Source organism: Galendromus occidentalis, unplaced genomic scaffold (genome assembly GCF_000255335.2).
Source record: "Galendromus occidentalis unplaced genomic scaffold, Mocc_1.1 scf7180000075668, whole genome shotgun sequence".
Classification (NCBI taxonomy): Eukaryota; Metazoa; Arthropoda; class Arachnida; order Mesostigmata; family Phytoseiidae; genus Galendromus; species Galendromus occidentalis.
In genome coordinates, this window is record NW_003803658.1 from 1 (window position 1) to 8148 (window position 8148).

General features: G+C 50.3%; 2 pseudogenes; one reads left to right on the forward strand and one right to left on the reverse strand.

Annotated features, from left to right (window-relative positions):
- Window positions 1-2490: 2490 nt before the first annotated feature.
- LOC100903391 (uncharacterized protein K02A2.6-like) lies at window positions 2491-6566 on the reverse strand (annotated as a pseudogene).
- A 1150-nt stretch (window positions 6567-7716) lies between these two features.
- LOC108864719 (uncharacterized protein K02A2.6-like) overlaps window positions 7717-8148 on the forward strand; it is a 3979-nt pseudogene continuing 3547 nt past the window's right edge.

The following is an 8148-nucleotide window of genomic DNA, read 5'->3' on the forward strand; positions in this document are numbered from 1 at the left end:
AATCGCACCAAAACTCTGCCAGGTATAGCCCCAACCGAGCTCTATCCGCCACCGAAGTTTCATCGATCTAGTCCACTCAGGGGCGGAGCTAGAATTTTTTAAAGACGAAAAATGGCGAAAAATCGAAAAAGTGAAATTTCGAAAAAAACTGGACCTGATGGAGAAAATCTGTTAAGAAATTCGGATTCAGCGCCCCCGGTTTACCCCGAAATAGCTTTCACTTTCTTTGTAACGCGAAAAAAGTTTTTTTTTGTCGAGCTGTGTAATCAATCAGAGACCTCTAACTCCAGTGTCTACGAATCCAAGCGAGATCAAGGCGCTATCCCCGGCGAACCTGCTTTACGGATACGAAGGAACCACATTTTTTCCGGAAATGTCGGACAGACCAAAGAACAAAGCAGATATCGGAGCGGTGGTTTTCTCGAAGCGGTGGAGCTTCCAGCAAACTGTCCTGACCGATTTCTGGAAGAGATTTCAAACGGAATACCTGGCATTCCTTCGTTCAGCACACAGCAGAAAACGGGTGAATCAAAGGTCGCTACAGACGGGCGAGATCTGCATCCTCAAAGAGGAAAATACGTCCCGCGGTTACTGGCCGCTAGTTCGAATTCTGAAGATGCACGGAGGGAAGGAGTCAGACTCCAGGAAACGCTCATGCACCATTCTCACCGGTCGTGGTCAAACTCTGGTCAGACCAATCCGGCTGTTGAATCCTTTGGATATAGAGAATCCCGACCCGCTTCATTAAGGATTTCTCCACACCCATGTACATACATTTATCTACCCACCATAGATATAACAATGCTAGGTAATGTCGGTCATTAAACTTACAGATCGGAACTCGGCTGTAGCCTTCATTGTCGTCGTCATAGTTGTCCTCGTCGTCCCAACTCAGAGACGAGTCGCTGGCTTCCGCGATGCTTACTTCGACCTCTTCGTCGGATTCTTCACACTCGCTGATATCGATTTTGACATCACGGTCAACAGCCCACGACAACTCGCTAAATTGTCGTCTCATGAAATCCTTCGAACCACGGCTCTTACGGCCGCTACGTCCATCACGCATATGCCGAGGAATCAAAACTCGTGAACGTAAACGAGTCCTCACGCGACAATGGCGGGGAGACGGACCGGAGTAATCGTCGGCTTCAGCGATCGCTCGAGCGGAACTCGAGGGACCGGGCACGGAAACGTCATCGTCTTCCTCACGATCGTTATCGGCGGTCAGCGGGGTCTCGTCCTCATCCACACTTGCGGTTTCAGCGTTCTCTTCTACGTCTTCGGTGGCGGGCTCGCTTGGCTCGCTTGGCTCGCTTGGCTCGCTCGGCGGGGAGGGCACGTGGAATCCCGAGGATCCAGCGGCGGTCTCAGCTCGATGATGAGCGGTCAGCTCAGTGAACGGACCCCACGAATATGCAGGTGCATATTCAGGATGTTCTCCAACCATTCGGAGACGTCTCGACTCCTCGAAGAAGGGGGAGCGTTCGGTAAACGTCAGCCGTCGCCAGGTCGTCCGCAGAAGACGATAGAGAACCAAGCCGCTACGGTCCCTCAAAGACCGTTCTCGCCGCAAACGAGAAGAGATGTAACACCCGAAAGGCGAATTATGGAAGGTTTTCCGGGTTGAACGACTTCCAGGAGTTCTCGGGCGGGTTGACGGGCCGCGCCGTAGTCCTCGAGCGTGACTCGGGAACGCTAAGGAGAACCGCGGACGGTGGGGAGGGCTCGAGCTTCGGGAATCCGACCGAGAGTCCGTTCGGGACTGGCGAGAGACCATTTTTACGAGGACGGTTTCGGTAGCACGTCGGCACTGGAGACGAGGGCCTCGAAAAGGAAGATGGCGGGCTCAGGAGGTTTCGATTTCCTCAGCCAACTTGTGCGAGGGAGAAACTTCGGGAGAACCGATGTTCTGTGACCGACAGACGAGTGCTCCAGAGATGGATATTCTCCCGAATTGGTTCACGGCCAATTCGGTGGGGAGTGTCACGAACCGGGTTCGGTGAAGTTTAGGTGTTTACATCGGTACGCGCGTAGAGACCGATTATGTATATATAATACCCTATCTGTCGTGAGGTGTAAGGTGTAAGATCTTCGAGGCCCGAGAGGCAGAGGGGTCACGGGAAAGGGGGGCTGTTGCGCGGTTGTCTCCAACCGCGCATCCAGTCAGTTTTTAGTGAGTCAGTGACAGCTTCAGAGACGATTCACGGTCGTCTCTGCCAAGCTCTGAATTGCTAGAATAAAATTACCCCTGTGTCCACACCCAGTGAAACATAATGTTATACTACTCGGAATTTGGATGAAGCACTCGATCGGAGGTGTGTTCGAGACCGGCGGTAAACCACGACTGGTTTCGCTGTCATGTTTATTTGGCAGGCTTGATAGACCGTCTGCTTGTAGCGGTCTGATTCAAATGAGCAGACCTACCTAACAGTTTCCCCTCATTTGAAATTGGTGTCGATGAATATCACAATTTCCAATTATATTATAACATTATTTACATGCTTCCACAATTACTTTCGTCTTCGTCTCTGTAGCGTTTCGGAGGTACTCCTTTGTTTCGTCTCGAAGATTCTCTGACGGTAGTCTTCTGTTGGTTTTTCTGGGGGCACTCTCGTTTGTTAGTGGTTCCTCTTCCCCCACCGGGGAGTCGTCGTTTGACTCTTCCGAAGGATGTTGTTTCTCTTGGTTTGTTGCTTGCTGGTCTCCGCTTGCATGAGATTCTGATGGTGTTCCTTCGATTTCTGGAACTTCGGGACCTGTGGTTTCTTTCGGGATGTTAATTTCACAGTCGATCAAGCAGTCGAGTTCATGACTTGTGTCTGAGTTTTGGTCGGTGCGTTTTCGAATCTGCTCGTAGTGTCTTCTCCATGTACCGCTTGGGACCGACACTTCGCAGATTCTAGAGCCGCAGTTCTTCTTCACTCGACCCGAGGTCCATTTCTGATGACGAGACCTGTAGTCTCTAACGCTGACTAGTTCGCCGATGGCGAATTTCGATTCTGTCTCGTCGATCGGTTTGGGCAACGATGGTTCGCGTAAGAGGTCAAGTCTCGAGCGCAGTTCTCGACCGAGCATGATGGAAGCGGGGCTTTCTCCTGAGGAGCTTGAAACCATTCGCTGTCTAAACAGAAATCTAGCTAAACTATCGGCCAGATCCTGTTTTTCGAGCGAAAATTTCTTGAGAGCTGTTTTCATGGTGCCCACGTAGCGTTCCACTTGGCCGTTTGATGCGGGGTGAAATGGCGGTGAAGTCATTTTCCGAATTCCGTTTGTGGCGCAGAATCTCTTCATCTGTTCGGATACGAAGGTTGGGTCATTATCCGTTACGATTACGGATGGGATCCCAAAAAGGAGCAATCGTATCCTTGAGATGTTTGAGAGTCGTACTTGACGTTTTGTCGTTGCTTATGAATGCTTCTAACCACTTGCTGAACGCGTCCACAATTAGTAAGATGTATTTCCCTTGGATCGGGCTGGCATAATCCAGATGAATTCTCTCGAAGGGAAATTTGCACGGTTTCCAGCTATGTATGACTTCTCTTGGTGGACTTCGAGCACATGCCAAGCAGGCGGGACACGATCGGGATAGCGCCTTTATGTCATGGGATATATTCGGCCACCAGACGAAGCGACGGGCGAGTTCCGTCATTTTGCGTTCTCCGTAGTGTCCCTCATGCAACTCCGTGAGCACCTGCTCTCGGCAGTTTTTCGGTATGACGATACGATGGCCTCTGAGTAATGCTGAGTCCTGATGGAGACTGAACTCGCACGCGTCTAAGCCAAAGAATCTCGGGGCATCCTTGCAACTCCTTGGCTCTCTGAAGAACTTCAAGAGTGGTTTCAATTCTGGATCACTTTTCGTTTCCTGCACTATTTCTTCGAAACGTAACGGGGTTTCGGAGATTAGGTTTACGATGAAACAATCCGAAGCGTCCATCTCCTGTAGTCGTTCACTTCTTGCTGGCAGTCGGGACAATGCGTCTGCATTCCCATGCTTCTCTGATTTTCTGTACACGATGTCGAAGTTGAAGGCCAATAGGTAGATCGAATAATGTTGCATACGGGTTGCTGACAGCGGAGGCAGGTTTCTTGAAGGATGGAATATCTGCACGAGTGGTCTGGAGTCGGTTATCAACTTGAATCGTCGCCCGAACAGGAAATGAAAAATCTTTCGACGCCCGTCTTGATTCCGAGCGCTTCTTTGTCAATCTGGCTGTATTTTTTCTCGGTGTCTGTTAGAACCCGGGAATAATACGCGATCGGGCGCTCTGATTTATCCGGATAGCGGTGGGACAAGACAGCTGAAATTCCGAACGGTGAAGCATCGGTGGCGAGTAACAGTGGTCGCTTCGGATCGAAGGGTACCAACACCCTCGGCGAGCAAAGTTCTTCCTTTACGGCTTGGAATGATTTCTCCATACTCGAATCCCACAGGAATTTAGCGTTTGATTTCAGCAACGAGTACAAAGGGTGTGCCAAATCAGCTAAACGTGCTGCGAATCCTGAGTAGAATTGAATGATGCCGAGGAATGATCGCAAGTCGGATGCGTTCTTGGGTGACGGCGCTTCGCGGATCGCTTTGACTTTATCGTCGCATTTATGTATTTCTTGATTTTTGATGAGGAACCCGCAGTATGTCACCGATTCTTCGAAGAAGACACATTTTTCTGAATTCAGGCGAATGTCGTGCTCGTTGAGACGAGAGAACACTGTGTCAAGCCTCCGTAGATGCTCCTCGTTCGTGGCTCCAGTAACCAGAATGTCGTCCATTACGCACTCGCAACCTGGAATGTCTGCGAGAACACCCTCGATGAACCTCTGCCAGATCGCTGGGGCATTGGACAGGCCGTTCGCCATTCTGTTGAACTGGTATAAGCCTCTGTGAGTGTTCACAATCAAGTACTTCCGATCCTTTTCACGAACAGGCAGGTGGAGGAACGCAGAGAATACGTCAAGCTTGGAGAAAGTTTTCCCATTCCCAATGTTATCGAGAGCATGTCTGATGTTTTTGAGAGGATGGGAGTCTATCTTATGTGACGATTTATTCCTGCTTTGAAGTTCCCACAGATCCTGACCTTCTTGCCTTTCGCTCTGGGAACGACACACATCGGATGGCTCCATTCGCTTGTGTTCACTTTGGTGATTACTCCGTATTCTTCTAGGAAGTCGAGCTCCTTGTTGGTTTTTTCGATCAAGGCTTCAGCCGGTTGATGAGCGCCTGAGGTATATGGCGCTGGATCCTCCGATGTCAGTTCCAGTCTCGCCTCGCTATTCGGGATACATCCTATGCCGGGTTTCGTGAGATTCTCGTACTTCCCGAGTAATTTCCGGGCTTTGCTTTTGAAGTCCTCTGTATCTGAGGCTCCGTAGCTGCTATTTTGATTTGAAGCGTTCAGATGATGTACCTTATTTTCGCCTGTCAGCAGTTTAGACCAATGCAATGGGAGTTCACGGAGCCAGTCGCGACCTATCAACTCAGGGAATTTGTCATTCTCCATGAGATATAGTCGTAGTGATTTTTCCTGGTCTCCGTAGACGACGCTGACTTTGGCAAAGGAATGCGGTTGGAATATTTCTCCAGTCGCGCTTCGTAGTTGAATATTATTCTCGTGAAGTTCATGTTGGGGAGCGATTCTTCTGAATGTCTTAAGGGGCATCGTGGAAATCCCACTCCCTGTGTCGATCTCCATTTGAAGTGCGTGTTGCTCAATATCCACTTCAACTCGAATTGGATCCTTCGAGTTGACATAGCGAAATGAGACCTCCTCGAGATAGTTTTGATTCGAGAGAGTGGTCCGTCGGCACGCTTTTTTCAGGTGACCGACTAGTCCGCACCCAGCGCACTTCACACCTTGGTATCGGCAAGTTTTCGCCGAATGACCTTTGTCTCCGCATCTGTAGCACCCCGCTTGATTTGAGCTTGCAGGGTATTCAGAGTTCTTTCTCAGGGGTTTTTGATACGTTTTCTTCCGGAATCCACGAGTCGAGATTTTATTCACGTCTTGTTGCGCAGATCCATTGTCGTGGATTGCGCTCGTTGCTTTCCTGATCGACAGGAACGTGTTAGCTAGCAGGGAAACTTCTGCCAACTTGGTGAAATCTCCTTCTTTCATGAGAATTTTCTGCATGATTTGCTTGTCTTCAAGACCTTCAGTGAATTGTTCTATCAATCTCTCCTGGAGTTGGTCCGCTGAGAAATGACAATCGACTGCGGCGTGACGAAGCCGATTTTCGAAAGTGCTTAGGGATTCACCTGCCGACTGACGGACCTTCCTGAATGCGCTGCGAGAAGACCATTTGTTTTTCAATGGTTCGTAGACCTTTCGGAGAACTTCAACGATTTCCACGAAACTGAGATCTTTTGGCTTCCTCTCGGGTTGCACTCTGTCCATGAGTTTCCGGTAGGCATCAGCTCCCATCCACGATATGACTGCGTTCTTTCTCTTTTCCTCGTTTGACACGTCGTGTAGGCTGAGATGATTTTCCAGTCTTTCAGCCCATGAGGAAAATTGCTCCGTTGACACATCGAATCCGCCGAATGTAGGCACGTTGTTGGTCGAAGCCATCGCTTGACTTTAGATTTCACGTGAAAATCGAGGCGGGTCACTACCAGGTCTGCCGAGACACGATGTACTTTCCTTCGAGTGGGTTTGAGATCTTATCTTCGTCGCCAGTTGTTATACTACTCGGAATTTGGATGAAGCACTCGATCGGAGGTGTGTTCGAGACCGGCGGTAAACCACGACTGGTTTCGCTGTCATGTTTATTTGGCAGGCTTGATAGACCGTCTGCTTGTAGCGGTCTGATTCAAATGAGCAGACCTACCTAACACATAAGTTAGGTTGTTTTCCATCTGATCAGTGGCGGGCGGTCACAAGAGCGTCCAACATAAGGTTGGAGACGTATAATGATGAGGAAATCAAGGTGTCAGGCCCCATAGAGTGTGAGCTCGACTTCAGGGGACGGACCTGCCAATGCGAGGTTGTGGTTGTTCCAAGAGGTGGAAAACCGATTCTGGAAAGGAACGCGCATGCTTTGCTGGGGGTCACGATAGACTGCTCACAGGGACACTGCTCCGTCCATGCTCTCGATGAAGCGGGAATTCGGGAGCGCTTCAAGCTTTTTTTCGTCTGCTACGTGCTCGATTCAAGACGTGCTTCAATCAGCTCTTCCTGAATTTCGGTTCTCCTTTGTCTTTCCGTGCCTTTCGGTTCTGAGAGCTCACCCATCAAGTCCTACTTCTCTCACCTGAAAATTCTCAAAATCTTCCACCGCGTCTTCACCTCACTGTGTCTTCTTCTGAAGTCCAGGCTGGACCGTCTCGTTCTGAGACTTGTCCCAGTTGTCAGGAAGGTTTTCACGGTAACCACAGACCGTCCTCCTGCTCGTCGTGCAGCTCCCGTACCCATAGGAAATGCACGTCTCCTGACTCCGCAAGAAGACTCTTGGCTAATCCCTCGGCTTCCGATTTTCGCTGCATGTCATGTCGTGCTCCCAAGCCCCACACACCTTCATCACCTCATCTTGTATCGGAATCTCCGTCGTCACCAACTCGTGCCCCTCTGTTTACCAACGATGACGCCCTTTCCACTCCCCGTCTCCAGAAGGCTACTCCGCCAATCTGCCCCTCTCTGCTCACCCCCGACTCTCTCGAGGCCTGCCTGACATGCGGTCCGGTGTACACGAGGGTCTCTGGCCGGTGCCCGTTCTGCAATTATGTTTCTCTTCCTCATCTACATCAACTCGGTCCTTATCTATGGCAACTCTCTGTCCCCTTCCCTCCGTGTATTGTCGTTCGCCGACGATACGTCAATTCTGTACAAGATCCGTAGAGACGAGGTTGAAGCGGACATAGCCGTCTTGAACGACTTCCTGGACCGTATCTCCAACCTTTTCCTTACCCTCCGTCTCACCGTCAATACCTCTAAAACCTTTGCCCTCCTTTTCCGTCACCGCAACTCGGGAACTATAACCCTGACGGTTGCATCGTCTGGGAGACTGTCCCCATCTCGTGGTCCCCCTCGGTCAAATGCCTTGGTGTGATCCTCGAATCCAACCTCTCCTGGAATGCTCACCTCACAGCTGTCCGCAGCAAACTAAACTCCATCATATTCTGCCTCCATCGTCTACGCCGCCTTGGCCCCCCCG